At 43.7% G+C, this 13099-nt stretch overlaps 1 protein-coding gene across 1 annotated transcript in view; it reads left to right on the top strand.

The window, feature by feature from the left end:
* The window catches only part of LOC134338127 (exostosin-1-like), a 354420-nt gene that overhangs the window by 201489 nt on the left and 139832 nt on the right, over positions 1-13099 (top strand). The window lies entirely within an intron of this gene.

Genomic DNA, 13099 nt, shown 5'->3' with positions numbered 1-13099 from the left:
GTTGATTGTACATGCATACTTTGACAATAAAATGAACCTTTGGGCCTTTTTATTTACTGGCCACCACCAATGTTAATCCCACAGCCCCACCTCTAGCACTGAATGCCAGCTTCTTATATGACAACTAGCTGTTGGTGAATCTGTGGTGTGGGGCTAGAGGGGTGGAGGAGGATGATGGCCTCTTCTCGATTCGCTTGTGTCTATAATCTACCCAGTATATGAAAGTGTTGAATGTTTAACTTGAATGCCAATCACATTTTCCCTCCCACCCCCCTCCACCATCTCCCCTTTTCTTCTATTCTTCACTCTAGCCTGTTGTCTCTTCTCACCTGCCTATCAACTCGCCCTGGGTCTCCTCCTCCTTCGCTTTCTCCTATGGTCCACTCAGCTCTCCTATCAGATCCCTTCCACTCCAGTCCTCTACCTTTCCTACCCTGCTGGCTTCACCTATCACCTAGCTATTCTCCTTCCCCTCCCACGCATCTTTCCTCCCCCTTCATTTTCGGTCCTGAAGAAGGGTCTCGGCCTGAAACATCGACTGTTTATTCATTTCCATGGATGCTGCCTGGCTGCTGAGGTCTTGTGGGTGTTGCCCTGGATTGCCAGCATCTGCACACTTTCACATCTTTGTTTTGTGGACAACTGCCTGAAGTTGGTTCAATGCAGGCTAAAGTATTGCTTGAAATACTAACATGGGTTTGGGGGTTGATGATCTTGTTCTATTTGTGTGGGGTTGGGGCGTGATTGATTTGTGTGGAAGGGTGGGGTTTGTGTATCGATCTTTTTGTTCAATTTGAGTGGGGGGAGTTTGGGAATCAACGTTCTTGTTCAATTTTTGCAGGGAAGGGGGATTTGGGAATAGATGTTCTCATTCAATTTGTGCAGGGGAGGGGGGGTTTGGGGATTGATGTTAATTTTCTTCCTGTGGGGTGGGTATGCCGTGTGATCATTGGGATGCCGTTCTTTTTGTGTGTGTTCGTGGGGGTGGGGTTTGATGTTTCTCTCGGATCGATTTTTCTTTGTTTCTTGGCTATCTGGAGAAGATGAATCTCAGAGTTGTATATGGATACATAAAAATGAACATTTGAACTTTTGAATTTTAACCAAAATTCCTTGCCATGGAGATTGCCGTAGCCTTGGGGAGGAATGGAATTTCTGACCTCAGAGCAATCTGAGTGGGAGAGGGGAAAATGGAAAGAGTAGAACAGAAGTATGCAGATGGGATGGTATGTGAGGGAAGAGAGAAATATGGGTAAGGGATCTGGCAGAAGCAAAGGAAGGAAAGTCAGAAATGAGCAACAAAGATGTGTAAGGGATGGGGGTTGATGCAAGTCATCATACTTTGGAAGGGAATTCAGAAGGAACGTAGGTCCCATGCAAGCAAGATGATGGTCTGGTTGCTCTCTTGATCGTTGAAATCCAACTGCATTTTTCCAGTCATTAGATTCCAAGTTTTGGTAATCATGATGTATAAGCTCAATTAATCAGTGTATTTTATTTTTTGGAAAATGAGTTCTCTAACCATCCATCCAAGAAATGTATCACTAACACTGAGCCATTCCTTTGTAGTTGTACGGACTTGAAGGAATGTTGGCTGCGTTTGTTGTTTGCTTGGGAAATTTCCATGTAACCACAGAATGTTTTTACATGTTGTAGACCTAATCATGTTCTTGAAGAAGTTGGTTAGCATGTGCTTGCTTCCCTGTTGACATGTAGAGTATATAGCCACAGATATTTCTCATTATATATTAAGCTGGAGGATACATATACTCACACATTTGCAACAAGAATTAATAAATTGATAATCCTTGGCAGTCACAATAAGATCATGAGACATCGGAGCAGAATTATGCCATTCGGCCCATCAAGTTTGCTGTACCATTTCATCTTGGCTGATTTATTATCCCTGTCAAGCCCACTCTCCTGCCTTCTCTCCGTAACTTTATTAATCAAGAATCTATCAACCTGTACCTTAAACGTACCCAGTGACTTGGCCTGCACAGCCGAGCAGAGCAGGAAGCTTCCTCCTCAGCAGAACCAGTAGGTATGGCCTTTTTCATCCGATCATCGCACAGTACTTTTAACTCTTCATATGCCAGTATCAACAGCTTCCACAAGGTAAAGAAATGTCTTGTCTCATAGTATGTGAAGAGGAAGGAATGGTGATGAGAAGCACCTTGAGGTGGCAGAGGGATACCAAGCTGGAAGAATTAGGAAAAATCACAATCCAAGAATGTTAGGTTGAGATAGTCCAAAATGGCCTTTACTTTTGGGATGGAGAGGAAAACAAGCATGGAAAGCAGAGACTCTCACAGGAAACACACTACCTGAAGGGCTACCTGAGGCAGAAGCTCTCACAACCTTAAAGTACAAAGTACATTTATTATTAAAGTATGTGTACATTAAACAACCTTGAACCATAGAACCCATAGAAACTACAGCACAGAAACAGGCCCTTTGGCCCTTCTTGGCTGTGCCGAACCATTTTCTGCCTAGTCCCACTGACCTGCACACGGACCATATCCCTCCATACACCTCCCATCCATGTATCTGCCCAATTTATTCTTAAATGTTAAAAAAGAACCCGCATTTACCACCTCGTCTGGCAGCTCATTCCATACTCCCACCACTCTCTTTGTGAAGAAGCCCCCCATGTTCCCTTTAAACTTTTCCCCCCTCACCCTTAACCCGTGTCCTCTGGTTTTTTTTCCCCTTGCCTCAGTGGAAAAAGCCTGCTTGCATTCACTCTGTCTATACCCATCATAATTTTATATACCTCTATCAAATCTCCCCTCATTCTTCTACGCTCCAGGGAATAAAGTCCTAACCTATTCAACCTTTCTCTGTAACTGAGTTTCTCAAGTCCCGGCAACATCCTTGTAAACCTTCTCTGCACTCTTTCAACCTTATTTATATCCTTCCCGTAATTTGGTGACCAAAACTGAACACAATACTCCAGATTCGGCCTCACCAATGCCTTATACAACCTCATCATAACATTCCAGCTCTTATACTCAATACTTCGATTAATAAAGGCCAATGTACCAAAAGCTCTCTTTACGACCCTCTCTACCTGTGACGACACTTTTAGGGAATTTTGTATCTGTATTCCCAGATCCCACGGTTCCACTGCACTCCTCAGTGCCTTACCATTAACCCTGTATGTTCTATGCTGGTTTGTCCTTCCAACGTGCAATACCTCACACTTGTCAGTATTAAACTCCATCTGCCATTTTTCAGCCCATTTTTCCAGCTGGTCCAAGTCCCTCTGCAGGCTCTGAAAACCTTCCTCACTGTCTACTACACCTCCAATCTTTGTATCATCAGCAAACTTGCTGATCCAATTTACCACATTATCATCCAGATCATTGATATAGATGACAAATAACAATGGACCCAGCACTGATCCCTGTGGCACACCACTAGTCACAGGCCTCCACTCAGAGAAGCAATTCTCTACCACCACTCTCTGGCTTCTTCCATCGAGCCAATGTCTAATCCAATTTACCAGCTCTCCATGTATACCTAGCGACTGAATTTTCCTAACTAACCTCCCATGCGGGACCTTGTCAAAGGCCTTACTGAAGTCCATGTAGACAATATCCACTGCCTTCCCTTCATCCACTTTCCTCGAAAAACTCCAACAGATTGGTCAAACATGACCTACCATGCACAAAGCCATGTTGACTCTCCCTAATAAGCCCCTGTCTATCCAAATGCTTGCAGATTCTGTCTCTTAGTACTCCCTCCAATAACTTATCTACTACTGACGTTAAACTCACCGGCCTATAATTTCCCGGATTACTTTTCGATCCTTTTTTAAACAACGGAACAACATGAGCCACTTTCTAATCCTCCGGCACTTCACCCGTAGACAGCGACATTTTAAATATTTCTGCCAGGGCCCCCGCAATTTCAACACTAGTCTCCTTCAAGGTCCGAGGGAACACTCTGTCAGGTCCCGGGGATTTATCCACTTTAATTTTCCTCAAGACAGCAAGCACCTCCTCTTTTTCAATCTGTACAGTTTCCATGGTCTCACTACTTGGATTCCCTCAATTCCATAGATTTCATGCCAGCTTCCTTAGTAAATACAAACGCAAAAAACCGATTTAAGATCTCCCCCATTTCCTTTGGTTCCGCACAAAGCCGACCACTCTGATCTTCAAGAGGACCAATTTTATCCCTTACAATCCTTTTGCTCTTAATATACTTGTAAAAGCTCTTTGGATTATCCTTCACTTTGACTGCCAAGGCAACCTCATGTCTTCTTTTAGCCCTCCTGATTTCTTTCTTAAGTATTTTCTTGCACTTCTTATACTCCTCAAGCACCTGATTTACCCCCTGTTTCCTATACATTTCATACAACTCCCTCTTCTTCTTTATCAGAGTTGCAATATCCCTTGAGAACCAAGGTTCCTTATTCCTATTCAACTTGCCTTTAATCCTGACAGGAACATACAAACTCTGCACTCTCAAAATTTCCCCTTTGAAGGCTTCCCACCTACCAATCACATCTTTGCCAAAGAACAACCTGTCCCAATCCACGCTTTTTAGATCCTTTCTCATTTCTTCAAATTTGGCCTTCTTCCAGTTCAGAACCTCAACCCTAGGACCAGATCTATCCTTGTCCATGATCAAATTGAAACTAATGGTGTTATGATCACTGGAACCAAAGTGCTCCCCTACACAGACTTGTAGTGCTCCCCTACACTTGAGAATCGTCTCCTAACAGAGCGCCACAAAACAAAGAAATCCAGACAAAACCTTAAAGGACAATCATCAAACAGCCAATGTGGAGAGAGAAAAAAACCCAAATCATATAAGCAAGCAAATAGCATTATGAATCTGAAGTCCACAAAGAGAGTCCATCCCCGGACCCTTAGTTCAGCGCAGAGAAGAGCAGTGAGCTGAACCAGACCATCCCTCACCTTGGGCTCTGACACCTTCTCTAAGCTTTCGTAATGCAAGTTCTCACCTGGAGCTACGTAGGTGCCCAGTTGAATTACTAAAGCTTAGGGAGCCATCAACCACCTGCCGGAAATGAGATTAATGCAGATATTTGATGGTGGGCGTGAATATGGGGTACGGAGACTGGGGAGTACACTCCCGTGCTCCTTTTCATCCCGTGTCTAGGAAAGAGCATGTTGGTATTGGAGAGGGTGCAGAGAAGTTTACTGAGAACAGTCATGGGAATGAACTCACCAAAATTTAGACGAATCGGGAAGGATCTGATTGAAACGTACAAATATTGAAATGCATAGATCAGAGGTTCCCAGCCTGGAGTTCACAGACCCCTTGCTTAATGGTATTGGTCCATGGCGTAAAAAAGGTTGGGAAACCCTGGCATAAATAGAATGAATATGGAGAGGATGTACCCAACAGAGGGAGTGTATAAGATCAGAGAGCACAGCCTCAGAATAGTACATCCCTTCAGAACAGATGAGGAATTTTTTTTAGCCAGAGGGTAGTGAAACTATGGGATTAATTGCCACAGACGGCTGTTGCCGCCAAGTCTTTGGGTACATGTAAAGCAGAAATCAATAGGTCCTTGATTAGTAAGGGTGGAGAGGAGGCAAGAGAGTGGGGTTGAGAGGGAGAATCTGTCAGCTGTGATGGAATGGCAGAGTAGACTCAATGAGCAGAATCTGTTCATTTGTTTTATGTACTTACATAGGACTTTATCAAAGCAATTATTAATCTCAGATATATAGATTTGTTTTTCTATCTGAGGGTATTCAGAGAGCTGGAGCCACAACAAATAAATGGATTTAGTGAATGGAAGCAGTAGAAGAGCCTAGCTGCTCTACTCCCCAAGTCCTATAACCCATTAGGACATAACACGTCAATGAAAGTTGGAAGGCGGTGCTGGACACACATGATTGAGGTCGGACACGCATGAGTGGGTGGGCAAGTGCCAGAATTTTGGAGAAGTTACAACTAGCTTACATCCCAAGGTTTCAAAGCTACAGGATATTTTGGCAATGAGCACAAATAAGGCAGAGAATCGTTCCTTAAAGAGAAGTGGGAGATCTTGACTAAGAATTGGACTTGAGGTTTGAACCCCTCAGCATCAAGCAGGCCACTGGAGATCATTCCATTCCCATAGTCAGTGAAAGGATGAACTGATTGTACGGTAGATCATTAGAGGAGCTAAACAAGATGGTTTCATGGCTTTTTAATTGCAGAACTTCCTGCTTTATCCATGACGGCTCGTCCTTGTCCTCGTATACAAGGCTAGTCTTGATCCTTCAGTCATTCAATAATCAGCTTAGTCCCAAGCAATGTTCCCTGTCAGGTGTGCGCAGATATGCATGCTCACATCTTTTGCTGCATGCGTACAAAGGAATTTAAACTGCTCACAAAAGGTTGTCACCCTTTACCTCGTCAGCATGTTAAATACATTTCATAATCACATTTCCCTTTCTGATTTCTGGTGCGGACGGTGTTGACAACATGGAGTTTGCAATGATTTGTCTGCAGATTTCAGAACTGGGCTATTTATACTGTTTTTATAGAAGAAATTAATGATTCACTGTGTCGAATTCCAAAGAAGCAAAGGGTGTGAAGCACAAAATAACTGCTAGTTCATTTAAAGTGGAATGGCTTATTATCCTTAGATAATAAGGTTTACTTCCACTTAAAAATTCAATGTGCACACATTGTTGTGTCACTGGACAAAAATCTGCACAGCACAAGATTTTTATGTACACTGGTCATTACAAATTAGAGGGAACCTTGGTCCTATGTACCCCAGCTCCATGTTAATCTGGGAAGGGTAGTCATTGATTGGAAGTGAATGGCAGAGCTAGTTATTATTAATATACAGCGTGGATCTGGCCTCAAACATCTGGAGGAGAGGCTTCACTTAGACAGAAAATGGGACAATTCAAAGGGAGCACGTTTATGGTTGGAGATAAATGCTGTGAGAAGGAGACAAAGATAATCCTGAATTAATAGGAGAATTTAGCCTGGATAGGGAAGATTTATTCATTGTAGTCACCTGCATCAACCCACCAGTGTAGAGAAGGTTTAGTCTGTAACTCAGACACTTGTAGAAGTCATGGGTGAGTACAGGTGATCCAACATTGTTGAGAAGTTTTAGTCTACAACTCAGTCACTTGTAGAAACCATGGGGGAGTTCTGCTGCTCTACCAGTGAAGAGAAGGTTTGGTCTGTAGAGACCATGGGGGAGTCCTGGTGGTGCATGGCAAGGTGGAAGAAAATGAAGATTAACAGTTCATTGAAGGCAGAAGTAACAAAGCTGTTGAGAGTGGAAGTGAAGTTGTAATGAGAGTACCAAAGAGGTTGTTGTGAGCTATGGAACATTTTCCCCCTTTGATATTTCCTAGTGAATAAACCTCAAGATGGTAATACTGAAGCAGTATAAAAATCCCATTACAATGACAACAGCAACAAGTATATATAAGAATGACACTAGCAATGGTAAAGCTTGCTATAAGCGGCTATAACCAGAGCACCAATCGTGAATTAAATAGCAGGGAAGGTTTAGGCATCCAGGGGAGACACTGCCAAGCGGAGCGGTCATCGACAGAATGATCTGAGGCAGAGTGGTAGGGCTTTGGCTCAGTTGGACTTCGGCAATAATGGGTCGAGGCGAGGTAAGTTACCTATGAGGAATAGAAACAGGAAGTATGTCTGTGAAGCTGGTGTTCTGTACTGGGTGTCAGATGTGGGATGTCTGGGAGACTGCCAGCTGCCCAGACAGCCACATCTGCACCAGGTGTGTCCAGCTGCAGCTCCTTAGGGAACTGGAGATGCAGCTCAATGACCTTCGGCTGGTCAGGGAAAGTGAGGAGATGCTAGAGAGGAGCTATAGGCAGGTAGTCACACTGGGGCCTCGGGAGACAGATAAATGGGTAACAGTCAGGAGAGAGAAAGGCGAGAGTCAGATACTAGAGGGTACCCCTGTGGCTGTCCCCCTTAAGAATAAGTACTGCTGTCTGAGTACTGTTGGGGGAGCTAGCCTACCTGGGGGAAGCAACAGTGGCGTGCCTCTGGCACAGAGTCTGGCCCTGTGGCTCAGAAGGGTAGGGAAAAGAAGAAGGCAGCAGTAATAGGGGACTGGATAGTTAGGGGGTCAGACAGGCGATTCTGTGGACACAGGAAAGAAGCACGGATAGAGTTTGCCTCCTAGGTGCCAGCGTCCGGGATGTTTCTGATCGCATCCACGATTTCCTGAAGTGGGAAGATGAACAGCCAGAGGTCATGGTACATATTGGTGCCAATGACATAGGTAGGAAAAGAGAAGAGGTCCTGATAACAGACTACAGGGAGTTGGGAAGGAAGTTGAGAAGCAGGACCTGAAAGGTAGTAATCTCGGGATTACTGCTTGTGCCACGCGACAATGAGTATAGGAATATATAGGAATAGAGTATAGGAATTCCTATAGGTATAGGAATGAGTGGAGGATACATGTGTAGCTGAGGGATTGGAGCAGGGGGCAGGGATTCAGATTTCTGGATCATTGGGACCTCTTTTGGGACAGGTGTGACCTGTACAAAAAGGACGGGTTGCACTTGAATTGGAGGGAGACCAATATCCTGGCAGGGAGGTTTGCTAAGGCTATTGGAGAGAGTTTAAACTAGGATTGCTGGAGGGGGAGAACCAAATTGAAGAGACTGAGGAAGAGGCGGTTGGCTCACATATAGAGAAAGCTTGGAGACAGTGCAAGAGGGAGGATAGGCAGGTGATAGAGAAGGGATATACTCAGACTGATGGTTTGAGATGTGTCTATTTTAATGCAAGAAGCATCGTGAACAAAGCGGATGAGCTTAGAGTATGGATCAGTACTTGGAGCTGTGATGTTGTGGCCATTACAGAGACTTGGATGACTCAGGGACAGGCTTTAGATGTTTCAGAAAGGACAGGGACGGAGGCTAAAGAGGTGGGGGCGTGGTACTACTGATCAGAGATAGTGCCACGGCTGCAGAAAAGCAGGAAGTCATGGAGGGATTGTCTACTGAGTCTCTGTGGGTGGAAGTTAGAAACAGGAAGGGGTTAATAACTCTACTGGGTGTTTTTTAAATACAACCCAGTAATGACAGGGACATCGAGGAGCAGATAGGGAGACACATTCTGGAAAGGTGTGATAATATCAGGATTGTCGTGGTGGGGGATTTTAATTTCCCAAATATTGATTGACATGTCCCTAGAGCAAGGGGTTTAGATGGGATGGAGTTTGTTAGGTGTGTTCAGGAAGGTTTCCTGACACAATATGTAGAAAAGCCTACAAGAGGAGAGGCTGTACTTGATCTGGGATTGGGAAATGAACCTGGTCAGGTGTCAGGTCTCTCAGTGGGAGAGCATTTTGGAGATAGTGAGCAAAATTCTATCTCCTTTACCATAGTATTGGAGAGGGATAGGAACAGGCAAGTTAGGAAAGTGTTAATTGGAGTAAGGGGAAATATGAAGCAATCAGGCTGGAACTTGGAAGCATAAATTGGGAACAGATATTCTCAGGGAAGTGTACAGTAGAAATGTGGCAAATGTTCAGGGGATATTCTGCATAGGTACATTCCAATGAGAGGGAAAGGATGGTAGGGTACAAGAACTGTGGTGTGCAAAGGCTGTTGTAAATCTAGTCAAGAAGAAAAGAAAAGCTTATGAAAGGTTCAAAAAACTAGGTAATGATAGAGATTTAGAAGATTATAAGGCTAGCAGGAAGGAGTTTAAGAATGAAATTAGGAGAGCCAGAAGGGGCCATGAGAAGGCCTTGGCAAGCAGGATTAAGGAAAACCCCAAGGCATTCTACAAGTATGTGAAAAGTAGGAGGATAAGATGTAAGAGAATAGGACCAATCAAGTGTGACAGTGGAAAAGTGCGTATGTAACCGGAGGATATAGCTGAGGTACTTAATGAATACTTTGATTCAGTATGGAAAAAGATCTTGGCGATTGTAGGGATGACTTACAGCAGACTGAAAAGCTTGAGTATATAGACATTAAGAAAGAAGATGTGCTGGAGCTTTTGGAAAGCATCAAGCTGGATAACTCTCTGGGAGCAGACGAGATGTACCCCAGGCTACAGTGGGAGGCGAGGGAGGAGATTGTTGAGCCTCTGGAAATGATCTTTGCATCAACAATGGGGATGGGGGAGGTTCCAGAGGATTGGAGGGTTGCAAATGTTGTTCTCTTAATCAAGAAAGGGAGTAGAGATAGCCCAGGAAATTATAGACTAGTGAGTCTTACTTCAATGGTTGGTAAGTTGATGGAGATGATACTGAAAGGCAGAATTTATGAGCATTTGGAGTGGCATAATATTGCTTTGTCGTAGGTAGGTCATGCCTTACAAGCCTGATTAAATTTTTTGAGAATGTGACTAAACACGTTGATGAAGGTAGAACAGTGTATGTAGTTTATATGGATTTCAGTGAAACATTTGATAAGGTACTCCATCCATACTTATTGAGAAAGTAAGGAGGCATGGGATCCAAGGGGACCTTGCTTTGTGGATCCAGAATTGGCTTGCCCACAGAAGACAAAGAGTGGTTGTAGATGGGTCATATTCTGCATGGAGGTTGGTGACCAGTGGTGTGCCTCAGGGATCTGTTCTGGGACCCGTTCTCTTTGTGATTTTTATAAATGACCTGGATGAAGAAGTGGAGGGATGGGTTAGTAAGTTTATTGATGACACAAAGGTTCGGAGTGTTGTGGATAGTGTGGAGGGCTGTTAGAGGTTACAACGAGACATTGCAAAACTGGCTGAGAAGTGGCAGATGGAGTTCAACCCAGATAAATGTGAGGTGGTTCATTTTGGTAGGTCAAATATGATGGCAGAATATAGTATTAATGGTAAGACTCTTGGCAGTGTAGAGGATCAGAGGGATCTTGGGGTCCGAGTCCACAGGATGCTCAAAGCTGCTGCGCAGGTTGACTGTGTGGTTAAGAAGGCATCCGATGCATTGGCCTTCATCAACCGTGGTACTGTATTGAGTCTAAGAGTCAAGAGGTAATGTTACCGTTATATAGGACCCTGGTCAGACCCCACTTGGAGTATTGTGCTCAGTTCTGGTCACCTCACTGCAGGAAGGATGTGGAAACCATAGAAAGGGTGCAGAGGAGATTTACAAGGATGTTGCCTGGATTGGGGGCATGCCTTATGAGAATAGGTTGAGTGAACTTGGCCTTTTCTCCTTGGAGCGACGGAGGATGAGAGGTGACCTGATAGGGGTGTATAAGATGATGAGAGGCATTGAGCGTGTGGATAGTCAGAGGCTTTTTCCCAGGGCTGAAATGGCTATCACAAGAGGGCACAGTTGTAAGGTGCTTGGAAACAGATACAGAGGAGATGTCAGGAGTAAGTTTTTTACGCAGAGAGTGGTCAGTGTGTGGAATGGGCTGCCGGCGATGGTAGTGGAGGCAGACACGAAAGGGTCTTTTAAGAGACTCCTGGATAGGTACATGGAGCTTAGAAAAATAGAGGGCTATGGGTAACCCTAGGTAATTTCTAAAGTAAGTACATGTTCAGCACAGCATGAAGGGCCTATATTGTGCTGTAGGTTTTCTATGTTTCTAAGATAAAAACTACCAAACTCTACAGTAATATAGACCATGACAATGTGTTGAAGGGCTATTATTTAGCCTCTTAAATTGAACCAAGATGGATTTCTATTGGTTTCTGATTAGGATGTACAGCTAATAGCTTAGTACAGAGCTTGTGGATCTGATTCAGTTTCTTGTGTATTATTGAATCAGAATTTCGTACTCTTGTATTGGGGCAGAGGGCACAGATCATCTATTGGGTGAAATCTGTGTTTGCTATTTCCTCTTTTGAGGTTCCAGTGCTGGGAGGAACTGCCTTCAAAGTGGATGCAGTTAGCTGACTGGATGTGGGCACTGAAGCACTGGGTAGATGACACAAAAGATATCAGTCTAACTGAAGTGAGAGACTTTGCTTAGTTAGCCAAAAAAATCAAAGTTGGCTGAAGAATAATAGCTAAAGATTCAAAGATCCAAAAGTTTCAAAGCACGTTCATTATCAAAGTATGTATGCAGTATACAGTGCTGAGGTTTGGCTTCCCCGCAGATAGTCTCGAAAGAAAGAAACACCAAGGCACAAAAAAAGAACAAATCACGCAAACGGCAAAACAAAAGAGCAAGTAACATACAGCTTATTAAACGTCAAACCGGAGAGTCCTTGAAACAATCTAGGAGTGTGAGCAGAAGGATGGGTTATTAATCAAGGAATTGAGATATGATAGACAGTTAGTGGAAGAGCATGGTAAGTATGAGGAGTAATAATTACAATGGGTGGAGTATTTAGCCAAAACTTACCCATTTGGTTGATTTTTAAATGCACTCTAAAACAGCCTAACAAGCTATCCAGTTGTAGGCAGCACACCACACCTTCTCGAAAGGGAGTCATGGTTGGGCAGTAACTGTTAGCCTTGCTCAGGGCATTGGAGTTTGGAGTTCATTTCTGACGTCATCTCTAAAGTGTCTGTGTGTTCTCCCTGTGGAATATGTGGGTTTTCTCTGGGTGTTCCATCTTCCTCCCACAGTCTAAGGCATATCAGTTGGTCGTTTGATTGGTCTTTGTAAGTTGTCCCATGATTAGGCTAGGGTTAAATTGGGGGTTGCCGGGGCAGAAGGGTTCAAAGGGCCGGAAGGGTCTATTCAGTGTTGTATATCTAAATAAATAAAAAATAAATTTTAAAATAACCCTAGTTAATGCAGGGATCTTAGTTTGCTCTATAGAAGTAAGGGCTACAATAAATCATAGTGGTTAACCAAGGGAAGATAAAGTTTAAGTCTAATTGTCATTTATCTATACACATGAATATAGCATGAATATAACATGAATGAAGCAGCATAATCATAAAACAGAAAGCACAAATAAACCACACTGAATACCACGTGTTAAGTTACAAAGATTTCCACAAAGATTTTAGGGCTCACAATCCTTGGTCTCCATTTGGTTGCTGCTGTCTCAGGGGACTTGGTTGCCGTATTGTCAGGGAAAATCCGAATTCCGACTTGTGAAACAACCCTGGCTCCATCCTAGTCACCGATCGCAATCCCCTGTGAAGTCCCAAGAATCGAGCAAAAGGTGCCTCCATAAATAGGGGTTCAATCCA

Source organism: Mobula hypostoma, chromosome 26 (assembly GCF_963921235.1).
Source record: "Mobula hypostoma chromosome 26, sMobHyp1.1, whole genome shotgun sequence".
Taxonomy (NCBI): Eukaryota; Metazoa; Chordata; class Chondrichthyes; order Myliobatiformes; family Myliobatidae; genus Mobula; species Mobula hypostoma.
Note: the sequence above shows the minus strand (reverse complement) of the source record. Positions and strands in the feature narration are given on the sequence as shown.